We start from the raw sequence: 14,226 nt of genomic DNA on the forward strand, positions 1-14,226 counted from the left end.
GACTGTTCTGCAACCTCATACAAATAGGATCACGTGAAACATACCATTTTGTGTCTAGCTTCTTTTTCTCAAGTGTTGAGTGCAAAATTCATCCATGCTGTTGCATGTAGCTGTAACTTTTGTTTTGTATTTTATTATATTCCATTGTATGAATATACTCGAAAATGTATAGCCACTTTTTTTTTTTTAGTCATATTGGTGAAAAGTTCTTCAACGTTAAAGTTACTACCAGTTCTCAGTTATTACAACCTTTGCTGCTATTAACATTCTTGTGCATATCTTTTGGGAGCTGTGTACCCATTTCTTTTCGGTATATCTAAAAATGAAATTGTTAGATCATGATATAGGCATACATTTGGCATTAATAAAAACATAAAGTTTTCCAAAGTTGTTGTACTAATTTACATTCCATCAACAGAATATAAGAGTTGCTCTGTATTTTCGCCAACATTTGTATCTTCCATCTTTTTCATTTTAGCCAGTCTGGCAGTTGTGTGCTGTATTTCATTGTAGTTTTAATTTGCATCTTTCTGAAGCCTAATTATTTTAACATTCTTTTGTGAAATACACATTCAAATCTTTTGACCATTTTTCTGTCTTTTTATTGGTTCATTGAAGTTCTGAATGTATTCTGAATATGTCATTTTCAATATATGTAGTACAAATATATTCTTTCATATCATGACTTGTCTATCTCTTAATGGTTTTGTAAAAAGAGAAATTTTTAATTTTAATTTTAACAGAGTTCAAGTTATTAATGTTCTTGTGTACTATTTATTATATTTTTTCCCAGCTCAAGGTTATGAAGATATTTTATGTTTACTTCAAGAAATTTTATTGTTTTGCTTTTTACATAGAAATCTACAATCCATCTGTGATTGATTTTTTGTTCATAATATGATGTATGGATTAATTTATTTCCCATATAGATATCCCAAAGAACCAGCACCATTTATAGAAAATAAATTCTTTTACAACTGTTCTGCAGGTGACAGTATGTGGGAGTATCTGTTTCTGCATTGCCCATGTTGATTTCTTTGTCTTTTTGTCTATTCTTGCATCAGTACAATACTATCTTAATTGCTGTAACTTTATAGTTTATAGTAACTCTTTAATCAGGTATCATGGTCCTCCTTTACTGATGATTTTTCAGTATTGTATTAGCTATGCTTGGTCCTTTGCTTCTCTATATAAATAATGGAACAATTTTGTCAGTCTTCATATCAAATTTGAATAAACTACTGGAATTTTTCTGTGGGTGTTTGTATAGAATTTTTAGAACAGCTGAGATAGAACTGACATGTTAAAAGTAGTAAATATTCCTCTTCATAAATACTGAATTATTTATCCAATTTATATTTTATGTAATTAGTATATAATTTCATGAAATTACTGGATCCTTTAAAATCTTATTGTTTTATATTTATTTCAAATTTTTGTTCTATCATTTCTCTTTTATTACTTTTTTTGGATTATTAAAATGTTTTAATCCCATTATTTCTCATTTATCAGTTTGTTACAACTTCACTTACTACATCTAACCAGATAAATGTGTTTTGTGTACTCGAAAAGAATAAGTATTCTGCCACTGTTGGATATAGTGTTTGATATATGATAATTAGTTCAGATTGGTCATTTGTGTTGCTCAAATCACCATTAATCTATCTTTTTTCTGCTGCTCTTTCACAGTTACTGAGATAAGTGTTTTTAACTGTCTACATAGGATTGTTGATTTGCCTAATCCTATTTTTGTTGCTATAAATTTCTGCTTTATAAATTTTGTCACTGTGGTAGATATATGTAAATTTAGGATTACTCTTTCTGTCGAACTGATCTTTCCTAAAATCAAATGTCTCTCTATATCTTGCAATAATTTTGCCTTAAAGTCTACTTTTTCTACAGTTAATATAGCTACCCTAGCTTTCTTATGTTAGTGTTTTTATGTTTAATATTTTCCTTAAATCTTTATTTGCCCTCGTATTTAACATGTGTTTCTTATCAGCAGCGTATTTTTGGATTTTGTTTTTTATTCAGTTTGACAGTCTTTGGCATTTAACTGAATTATTTATTCAATTTACATTTCATGTAAGTACTAACAGTAATTTAAAAATCTTTTTTTCCTTGTTTCCCATTCCTCCTATTGCTATTTTGCCCAATCATTTCTTCTTTATTTACTACTTTAGGATTGTTCAAGTATTTTTTATTTCATTTTTCTCTTTTACTAGTTGGTTTGTTGAAATTTTATTAAATATTATCTTAGTAGTCATTAGATGAATTACAACATGCATGTTGTGTAGCATGTGAATGCCTTATTCCTTTTTATTGCCAAATAATGTTTCATTTCTGCTATTCCCTCCTCCGTAGGATTTTCCTCCTCAAGTACTAGCTACTTTTGCAGCTCCTAACTCTAATCTCTTTCTCCTCAGCACAGACAGTCTATCTCCTTTCGAAGGAATTTTATTCTTCTATAACAAGAAGTGGTGAATCACCCCTGGTAGAAAGCAGGCATGAGTGAAAAACTCATTTCTGTGTGCCTTTTTCCTTCCGGAATTATGGCTCCTCAAATCCTCTTTGCATTGGTTTTTCCATAATGCTTCTAAGCAGTTGCTTTAAGTATTTTGTTCGACTTTTGTAGTTGTATCTGGTGGAAAATTAGTCTGATACAAATAACACTATTAAGGCTGGAACTGGAAGTTAATCTACTCTTTGTATAAGCCTGATTCAAAAGCAGAGTTATGTGCAGATAGCTAGAGAGGAGAGTGAGTTGGAATGTGTGTGAATGTGGCCGATACATCAGCATGCTTATATACTAAAGGATTCAGTGGAAAATGAAAGGTCGAAGATTCAGGAATCAAGAGCTCATGTGAATAAATTAACATTGTCTTAGAGGAGAAGCTTTGTATGGTAAGGATTCCTGAGATTGGTGCCAATACTATTAGGTGTACAAATGGAAGGGCAGAAAATTGAGGTAGCTCATATAACCTCAATTTTCTTGTGAAATAACAATAAAAGTCATTGTTTTGAGTCAGAGAGGAGTGGTGGACAAAGGAAGTCTCAGAATAGTAATAATACATGCTGGGATGATTACAGAGGAAGCTGGCCAGAGACATTTAGCAGGATTTCTGAGCTGTTTTGAAAGGCGAGCCAAACATCATGCCACAATTTCAATTTCTTTCACCTCCACAGCTCAAATTTAAGAGGCAGCTCTTGGGCCACAGAGCTTTTACCTTTGTTGTCTCATCTTGAACTTAGGCTATTTGGGAATTTATCCTGAGAACTTCATGCATTGGAACATATCAGTTCTAATTCTTGAGAGTCATTACTGGAAGTTCTGTGAGTTAGCTACAGAATATAGCTAGAAGATATAGAGAGCAATGACTATGATGTTAGTGTTGAGTTTGGGCCATGTAACTTCACAATATTGATTCCTTGTAAAGGACCATGCTGGATTTAGTCTCAGTACGTCATCCTTAAAGGAAGGGTGTTATAGACTAACACACAGGAATCCATTAGAGTGCCTCTTTCCTCAGACCTCCCCACCTACACTACTTCGCCAAGAACCCAGCCAGTTTTTACTGATCTAACTCCCTTAAGTTTATTATGTCAGAAGTAGAGGATTAAATCTGATTATTAAAGCATTTTTTTCTAATTATCATGAGCTCAATGACTTTATCCTGCTCATCAAGATAAAGTTTAGAAATAATAGGAATCAAAATATCATGGTGGCAAGATCTTACTGACCAATACAATACTATCTTTATCTCATTTACTGAGAATAGTAAGTGCTAAACTAACACTAACTCACTGTGTTCTTTCTTTACACATGAGGAGTTAGTCGCAGACATTGTTGCATAGCAAAGTCCAAAATACCTCAAAACAACAATCATCTAATATTTCTCACATGTTTGTGGGCCAGCTGGGGTTCAGCTGTTCTGGGCTGTGTCCATCTGGGCAGCTTTGCTCAGCATCCTCCTGTGAGCAACAGGCTAGCCAAGGCATATTCTTCTTATGCCAATGACAGCGATGCAAGACAGCAAACAGAAACATGTGAGATCTCTTATGACCCCAACATGAAACTGGCAGACTATCACTTTTGCCTATTTATCATTGGCCAAAATGAGTCACATATCCAAGCTCAAAGTCAAGGGACAGAAAGGTAACTCCATCTATGATGAGACCATGGCAAAATATTCATGAATGGAGGAGTGAAAATTGAGGTCAATAATGTGACTTACCACACATAGCAGTGTACTTTTCCTGCATTCCCTGTGGATTTCTCATACAAGGTTTAGGAATGAACCTTCCAGGAGGTTACTCATCCTATCTGCGTATGGATAATCAAAGTGCACGGGCTTGGGGTTTTTTTTTTGTTGTTGTTTATTGGGTGTTTTAAAAATGGACAATCTGGAGCAAAAGGGCATCTCTAACGTAGACTCACATTACTTTATGACTCACATTACTTTGAACTAAATCCATATGATTTTCTATCTGGGACTCAAGTAAGAAACAATATAGAAGAGTGATTAAAGAGAATGAACTTTGCAATTAGAAAGACCTGGAGTACAGACCAAGCTTCACCACTTTTCAGCTGTCAACTTTGTAGGTTAGCCTTTGTAAGTCTTCCTCATTTTGAAATGAGACTATCAGTAGTGCTCACCTCTATAAATGAGGTTCTTGAAGCAAATGCAATAACATACACATGCCAGGCACAGAATCAATGATCAAGAGAGATAGTCATTATGATATCCATTGAGGCTGTCGCGAAATGTGGAGAAGATACTGGAGTAGTGAAGAAATAAACTACTCTTGCAATGAGAGTGAAAATGTCTTCAAAGAGGTAATGATATTTGCGATGGTTGTTGAAGGATTTTGTTAGTCTGTGAAGTAATTAAAAGGTAATCAAGGGATTAATCATTGCCAGATTAAATGAATGAGAATGAATAAACTTATTATAATAGCAGCAGACACATGAATTTCTAAACTTTTTAGGAATTTTTACATGTCCTGTACTCCTGCTCATGAAGTATGGTATGTATAACATTGTCTCTCTATCCAATGCCCATGTGACATCCACATTTTCATTTTCTCCTGAAACCATGTTCTACAAAGTATGTGAAGGCTGAGAGGGGCATGAAACTAGGGTACTTGATAACTGTCAAAGCTGATAAAATGTTCAGTCACTAGGAACTAAAATGCAGCTGTAAATATCATTCATTAAATTAAACTACAAAGTACTTTTCCTCAAATGAGGTTTATAAAAAATTATATGTACCTATAGATAGGCACACTATTTTTTTTTTTGCTGAAGAAACAGTGGTTTAAGTTCTAAACCATGAAAATATTAAGTTGCAATAAAAGGCCACTTTCAACTTTGCCATTTAGAGGCTCACTTATTGTTCATAACTCTTATAATTGAAGCCTTATTATATTATCCTGCTGGACAGCGTGATTTCCTGTTATTTGTCTAATGTTTTTTAAAGAACAGTAATTTAATAACTATAGTGATATTCATCCTAGGCTCCCAACAAATGTGCTATTTCATGAAGCCCGTTTATAAAACACAGTCGTAGTCAATGTATATTCCAGGCTTGCCTTTAGGTGACTTTGAAAACATTGCAAAGCAGAAAAAATAATCCCAAGGCCCTGTGATGTTACTTTTAAAAAGAAAGGAACTTTAAATTTTAGGGCATTACAGTTTTATTTCTCTTGAAAGCACTTTCAGTTTATATTTGCTCCTAAGAAAATTGATTTTATTCTTTTCTCATAGAAAAGTGTAAACGGTGTATTTCAGTTCCAGGGAAAGATTGTTAAGTTTTATTGTCTACACAACACACAAATATCCTATCACTATATTGCTCAACCAAAAACAAACAAAAATTCTGAAACTCTAAATAACATATGCATTGTTTTGTTTTCATATTATTAAAAATATAGATTAATTATAATTTTTGTAGAAAATTTTGAAATATTTACCCTTCTATTTCAGATTTTTCAATGGAATTAATGCATTTAAATAACTCTTTAACTTACTTGTAGGGAATAGATGAGAAGAGATACAAAATAACTATTTTATATATGACATTTCTTTAATTATATGTACACCCCAAATATGAAGCCTAAGTGATGGGTAAGATAAGTAGATGTCAGAACCCTAAAGTGATACAATATTTACATATTTTTATTTTTTAATTTTTTTAAATTTTTTTTTTTGCGGCCCTCTCACTGTTGTGGCCTCTCCCATTGCGGAGCACAGGCTCCGGACGCGCAGGCTCAGCGGCCATGGCTCACGGGCCCAGCCGCTCAGCGGCATGTGGTATCTTCCCGGACCAGGGCACGAACCCGTGTCCCCTGCATCGGCAGGCGGACTCTCAACCACTGCGCCACCAGGGACGCCCTACATATTTTTAAAATGTCCTTTGTAATCCTAGAAAGCAAAAGTTCAGAGTTACGGTGTGTTTTGTTCAATCATCTAATAATATCTTGAATAATCTAGACACTTTGTTTAACCATGGAGTTTTCCAGTCTCCAAGTCTTCCGTAGCTTAACTTTTACACTTACTCTGCCTTATGTAATTATGAAAACAAATAATCTGTTGACAAAACTGATCAGAAAGTTTTGTTTTAGTAGTCAAAATATGGTATAAGATTTCAGAGGGAAGAGGTTGTTATGCAGGCAATACCATATTGGGATAGTAAGAATGGATCTTCCTGAGAATGAAAGCAAACATGATTTCTCTTATCTCATAGTTTTGGCATCTTTTCCTTCTTCTTTTAAATGTAGTTTTCGATCCAAAATAGCACTTTCCCATTATTTTAGGCAGAAAATATATCTATATTTTTCTAAATACATTAAATAAGTCCTTTAATACCATGCCGTTATTTTAGAGATTTAAAAAAGCAAGAGAAACTTTATTCAAGTGGCTTGTCTATCATAAAGCCAAAGAAAAAATCGTATTTTTAAACTCTACCATAATTTCTTCTTCAAATGATTAGAATGTCTTTATTACATTTTATTTTAAGATTATTTTACAATTCTAGTTGATTGAATCTTGCTTTGAATGAGTTTCAGGACAGAATTCATCATATTTAGCCGAACCAAGTCAGACATTTTTTTTGCTTCTCACTATGGTGGCCTCGCCCGTTGCAGAGCACAGGCTCCGGACGCGCAGGCTCAGCGGCCATGGCTCACGGGCCTATCCTCTCGGCGGCATGTGGGATCTTCCCCGACCGGGGCACGAACCCGTGTCCCCTGCATCGGCAGGCGGACTCTCAACCACTGCGCCACCAGGGAAGCCCAAGTTAGACATTTTAAGTGCACATTTTGAGTCTTACTATCATTTGGGAGCCATTTTATTTTGTGGATTCCAATGTGGTGGCTACAACGTCAAATCTTTTAAGATATATTTTCTTGTTTTACTTTGGATGGCTGAAGCCTTTAATTTGTTTCATTTAGTTTTTGTAAAATCTATAGGCAAACTCTTTAAAGTTACATTATTTTATCAAATGGCCACACATGACTAGATAGCAGGGCGTACTTGTTCATATCAAAGCTATCAACACGAAAGGACATTTGGATGTGTTGCAAGCATTCTCTCCCTTCCTAATGAGCGCTTGCTTATTCCACGATCACCTTTGAAGTGACGAGCGTTAGCTGGAGTTGTGGTTTCTGCGGCCTTCACTTGCTGGTAGTGACCAACAGCAGAACCAAAATCAATCTCTGTCAGGCTTGTAATTGAGCACTTACCTAATTTATGAGACAGTTTTCCCATTAACAACAAAATCTTGAAAATTAAATAAAAACAGACCTTCACAAGTGCTGCTGCATAGGTGAATGAGGGATAAACATTGATAAATGCACATGCCTTGTGCAAGCCTGACTTTGAAAAATTCTGTGTCAGAGTTTCAGGTCACATTTTGACAACAATTAGGAACACTGAAATAAATAGTTGGCAATTCTTCTTTGTTATGACAAGGGATGTAAAGCCATCTTTACCAAGAAAAAGCCTATTTTATGAATATGAATTGTATCACTGCAGTGCTCAGCCATCTTGCTATGACTCAAACTCTGTGGGCACTTCTATTATAAACTAGAGTAGAATCCTTCTGAAGATTTGAAAAGGTTGGTTAAGCTGTTTTCACTTGATAATTTGTAAAATTCCTGTCCACTGCAATTCCATACTTCATACAGAATCCACAAGATGGTTAAAAGAAAGTTAAATGTGCAGTTAAAATTTACTTGTAGTATGAAAAAATTAACTATAGTATTTTGTGAAATGTTCTGATAAAAATCTAAATGACTGAAGAGTTCTGGCTAAGTGTTAAATCTTTAAAGTCTATTGTAATTTTATCTAATTTGTAAACTTCATAAATTCACCTGTTGGTAGCATAATCATAAGTTAATTTCTTAATTTTTAAATTATATGTGTCTATATATTTAAATTCATCTAAAGAATAGAGTCTATGACAAGAAGAAGTGATATTTTATAGGTTAGAAGGAATCTATATGGATACACAACTACCAGCCATATGGTCAGAAATTTGGACAAGTCCTCTCTGAAGCTACTGGTTGATTATTTGAACTGAGTTTGTCAATCCATCTAAAAACTGACAAGTAAACCTGTATTCCATGCAGACATTGAATTTGTCTTACCCAGGATTTCTCTGTAGAAAACTAATGAAAGCAAGAAACAAAACCAAAATAAACATAAAAAGCAGCTTTTAAAAATATACTTAATAAGAGTAAAATTATTGAAAATTCTAGACATTGAAATGTGATATACATAATCCTTAAAATTAGAACCAATAATAAGTGTGTATATATATATATATATATATACATAAATATCCATATATACCCAAACACACAAAGCATATTGTACTAACTTAGGTCACCTGGGTTACAGTAACAGTCATATATACCTTATGTACAGTCATATAACACATCATATGCATGTTCTGGGTTGGTGAAACTGCAAGCTTAGGGAGAATGGTTCTTCTACACATGACGATTCAGGACCTTCAAACACCTTTCATTCTATGGTTCTAGCACCCACTAGAGTCACGTTATCCAGCCTAAAGAAGAGCAAAGAGAGCATGGAAACATTTTCACATCTCATCCTTTCCTTTCACATTCTATTGACTAGATAGAAGTCACACAGCCACAGCTAACCACAAATCTAGCTGCGATATCAACTAGGAAGAGGAAAACAGATTTGTTCTTCTATACTTACACAATAACCGCAAATTCTAATTGAAATTTCAACCTTACTTAACTCTGAAGTAAACTATTTAGTAACCTCTTATATTTAGAATGTGGCAGTTATTAAGTGAAGAGTTACTCAGAGCACCTAAAATAAATATTGTAAAGAACATGAATTAAAGTACTTGAACTTTACATGTAACAAAGCCATTAAAATGACCATCCAGATTCCAATTAATTATTTCTCCTTGTGTTGTCCTGATGTATGTTACTTGGTTTCCTAGTCTATCATAAATTAAAAGAAATAAATGAGAATGAGAAAAAATAGATGTTACCATAGGCAAGTACACTGAAAATAACCTCCTATGCAACAAAGACTCTAAGACAGGTAAATAAACATGTAGACAAATCACTTGATTAATCCATCGATCATGACAGCTTGAAGCTATTTAGTATATGGTTAAACTACTTATGTTTCAAAACATAGCTTCAAAATATAATAGTCCTCCCTTAACTTCAGGGGACGTGTTCTAAGACCCCCGGTGGATGCCTGCAACTGCAGATAGTACCGAACCCTATATATACTACTTCTTTTTTCTGTTCATAACATACATATGATAAAGTTTAATTTAAAAATTAGGCACAGAAAGAGATCAATAACAACTAACAGCAAAATAGAACAATTATAACAATATGCTATAATAAAAGTTATGTGAATATGATCTCTGTCTCTCAAAATATCTTATTGTAAAAATGTAACACCTTTTCCATCTTAACAAAGCATTTATCACCCACCATGGCTGTAACTTTTGCGGTTTGGGGTGCTACAGCAAACCTAGCACAAATTTATTATTCTTTCTTCACAATTTCATGAATAGACGATATGTTCTTACTGTAGAGTTTTGCAATCCCAGCATATAATTCTTTTCCTTTCCTTCTTAGGTCAAGAACTTTCACCTTTTCACTTAAAGGAAGCACTTTATGACTTGTCTTTGGCGTATCTACATTGCCAGCATCACTACTCTTGAATTTGGGGGCCATTTTAAGTAAAATCATGGTTACTTGAAAACAAGCACTGCAATACCTCCTCAGTGGATCTGATAATCTAGAAGGCTAAGTGACTAATGGGCAGGGATGTGCTTGACAAAGGGATGATTCATATCCAACGTGGGAAAGAGCCAGAGGGCGTGAGTTTTTGTCATGCTACTCAGAACAAAGTACAATTTAAAACTTATGAATTGTTTATTTGGGGAATTTTCCATTTAATATTTTTAGATTGTGGTTGACTGAGGGTACCTGAAACTGGGGAAAGTGAAACCACAGGTAAAGGGGACATTACTCTAAACATCCTTTTTAAAGCCTTTCTTGACTCTCTTGCCAGAATTATCACCATCTCCTCTGGGCTTTAAATCTCTCAATATTTTTTACTTACCTCCACTATGGAGTTGATAACATGTTTCCCTTTTCTAAACTGTAAGCTTTTGTAGACAAGGGATTTTTAAAAATCTCTCCCCACTCTGTGCTTAGCACAATGCTTGCCATAAACATAGGTGTAATAGATGAAACAAACCCCATTCCAATAATATCAGGTGAAATCTTGTTTTATAGCAGGGGGAAGTAACAATTCCACAAATTTCACTTTGAATCTTTAGCACCAGCTTCCATTACTTCTAAGAATGGTCAGAGAAAACACGTATAATCTAGCAGGGAAGTTTTGGTATGTTCTAGAATTCACACTGAGTTCAAAGATCCTAGGGCAAAATGCCTCAGTGAGATGTCCATTTATGGGACATTACTGCTTAATATTTCGAATGTACATTCATAGATTGAGTGAATCAGCTATGGTCAGATCAAATAACTACCAATTAACCATGATATTTTTGAGACAAGACAATTTCATATTTTTAAATCCATGAAAATACAAACCAAACTTCTATCAGTCAATTGTTTAAAATCTTCTGTATATCTTAAATTTTGCAAAATGAGCAAAATTGTCCTATGTAGGCTACATTTCTTTCTTTAAAAACTATGCTATCATATGTAGAAAGTTGTCTATTATGAATATTTCAGTAAAAGATCATCATGATGATCATTTTTCTATTCAATAAATATTGTTTCTGTCAAATCTCTATCTTTTTAGAGGATAAACATATTTACTTAATATTTGGGGCCTGGAAGTCATGCATTTTGCAGATGAAAACATCATCATGTATGCTATTTATAAAACGTTTAGGATTATAAAAACCACCTCTCTTGATAGCACAGCTGAACTCTATGTCAATTAGTTGCTAAGTCAAAGATCCCAAAGAATGGAAAATATCATTTGTTTTCCTGAAAATGTCAGAGGTGTGGCAAGGATAGAGACTTCAGTTTTATTAACTTTTAAGGGCAGAAATATGTGGATCTTGGATGACACAAAGCCAGTGGGGTTTTTTCCCTTTAAATAAATTAAAACTGCTAAGATATAAACCCCCTGAAAAATGGGCTTATTATAGAAATAGAAACTGACCCTTAACTATAGTAGCACTACCGGATGCCGTTATAATAAGCTCCCCTAGATGCCATGGTGTAAATGTATTAGCTGTACTAAGAGACCCACTCCTGCTATAATTATGTTAGGAACCAGTAAGACAGCTCAGAAATCAATATGCTAAGACAGATAGAGTAAAGGACCATGGCCAGCCCACTGGGAATAGATTAGTCTGGCAGGTCCCTAGCTGAGCCATGAAGAAGGGGATATCTTTGCTGTTGTAGAAAGCCATTAATTGTAAATTTTCCTGAACAAGGAACTTGAAGGGAAGGCTTAGACTGTGTTGTTCATACCACTCAATGAAAACTGCAACTCTTATTGATCAAGAGTTAAGCTTTTTATTCTTATTTCAAAATCCAACAGTGCAAAACTCTAAATGTTCAGAGGGATTTTTGAAGCTTTTCCCACGGTGCATCTGAAACTCTTCTTTGGTTACTAACTTGGTTTAATATTTTTAAAACTTCTAGACTAGATCAATAAAATCACATTTAGACAATGGCCCTCCACACTGACAAGTTTACTGGTATGATATCAGTTATCTAATCAATTAATATTCACATGTCATATAATATGATAAGAGAAGAGATACATTCTTTGCATTATTTTCTACAAGCTGGTAATCACCTAACTATTAAATATTACTGAGTATAATACTAATGAGGAAGGAGAGATGCTACAGCTTATTTTAACTATTTCTAATTGAGTTTTCTTAATACTGTTAGCCTAATTTGAGTAATTTGTTTAATAGACAGAAGCAGTGTAATCTAGTAGTTTTGCTAAGAAAGAGAAAGAAAAATAAGAAAAAGAAAGAAAGAAAGAAAGGGAGGAAGGAGGAAGGAAGAAAGAATTAGAAGAAAACAAAAGGCTGACCTTTCATGGTTACAGTTTGGCACATCTGCTCATGTCCAATCAAGCTTTCAAACACAGAGTAGTAAACAAAAGCAGCGATCAAGCAAGGACAAAGTCAGAGACATAAGTGGTTTGAATGAGTGTGCAATTTCTGCCCATATGACCATCCTGACACAATTGCTCTAATTTTCTTTCCAGAAATGACTGATAAAAGATTTAGGTAATTGCTATGGAGACAGACTTCCTTCCATCACTAGGTATCTTGAATAATACAGCCTCAGGGTCATAAGATGGAGTGTCAGTTTCTGCAGAGTCCTAAATTAATACTTGTCCCTGCTTTAGCTATACTTCCTGTACATCTAATGAAGTGAATGTAATTTATTTTGACAGTGTATTGAAAATCACTTGATCAAAAGACTATTCTGTAATGAACACAAAAGACAACATAGGCTTGGAAACTATAAACTCCAAAATAACATAAATACACATCAATTTCTCAAAGTACATTTTTTTCTAAAAACTGTGTATGTAGTCTGAATAAATATGAAACAAAATAGTTTCCAAAAGCACAATAATTCATGCAAATGTAAACTTAAAAGGTGAAATTTTGCTCTGATGCCTGAGATTGACCTATCTTCATTCAGAGCATGACCTTGTCCTCTCTAATCAAACTTATTTTATCTGCCTGATCTTTGCATTTCTAACTATTAAGTAACACAGAAAGAAGACAAGAGAGCCATGAGCAAGCTAGTATTCAGGAGGAAATTCTGAAAATATTGTAGATCAACACTGCCAGAAATTGTATCTTCTTACATAAAAAGTCAATTTACAAGGGAATCTAAAGCACCTCCACTAAAACTTCATAATATAAGACAGACTACAGTTCTGAGGTCTCCTGATGTTATGACATTTTTCAATAGTTAATGAAATCAGCTGTGTGCTCATGAAAACTTCCTATATTGACATCATAAATGATCTGCAGGTTACATAATTTGTCCAAAGATACACATGCAATACTAATATACAAGATAGTTTCTTTTCCAATATGAAAAACTTTCTTAGGTTTTGTAATGGGGTTTTTATTTTTTCCACTAGTGGAAAACAATACCTAAGATTTGAAAATATTCAAACACTTGAAATACACTTATATTTGATTGTACCAGAAACAATTGCATTATTTTTTTCCTTCAGAAAACGAGCAAAACATCTTGGAAGCTGACAGAGGTAGTATAATTGAAATATTTACTTTGCGCTAAAAAGAAGTACACTTTGTACCATCTTGGCAAGGGGGCCAAAGCACGGCAAGTGTCTGTACAGTGGCACTGTGAAAGTACAATGTGGTGTTTAAATACAGCCAGGCAGAAGCCAGTGGATAATGCTCAGTAATGGGTTAATCAATACTTATTATGGTTTTATTGGTTCACTAAAGAGAGAACAGAATCTAGTGAGCACAGAGTCAAAAAAAATCACTGCATCTGATCTAGATAGCATCAACTCTCCCTAAGGGATTTCCCTATTCAAGAATCCAATTTACCATGCCTGATTGACAAGGATTGGATCCTAGGGAATCACATAACTCTTTTTAGGACCCAATAAAATCCTAATGGATTTGTCTGACTGGCCAGGAGACTTCTAGTTTTACTAAACTG

The sequence above is a fragment of the Kogia breviceps genome, chromosome 17 (assembly GCF_026419965.1).
Source record: "Kogia breviceps isolate mKogBre1 chromosome 17, mKogBre1 haplotype 1, whole genome shotgun sequence".
In the NCBI taxonomy this organism is placed as follows: domain Eukaryota; kingdom Metazoa; phylum Chordata; class Mammalia; order Artiodactyla; family Physeteridae; genus Kogia; species Kogia breviceps.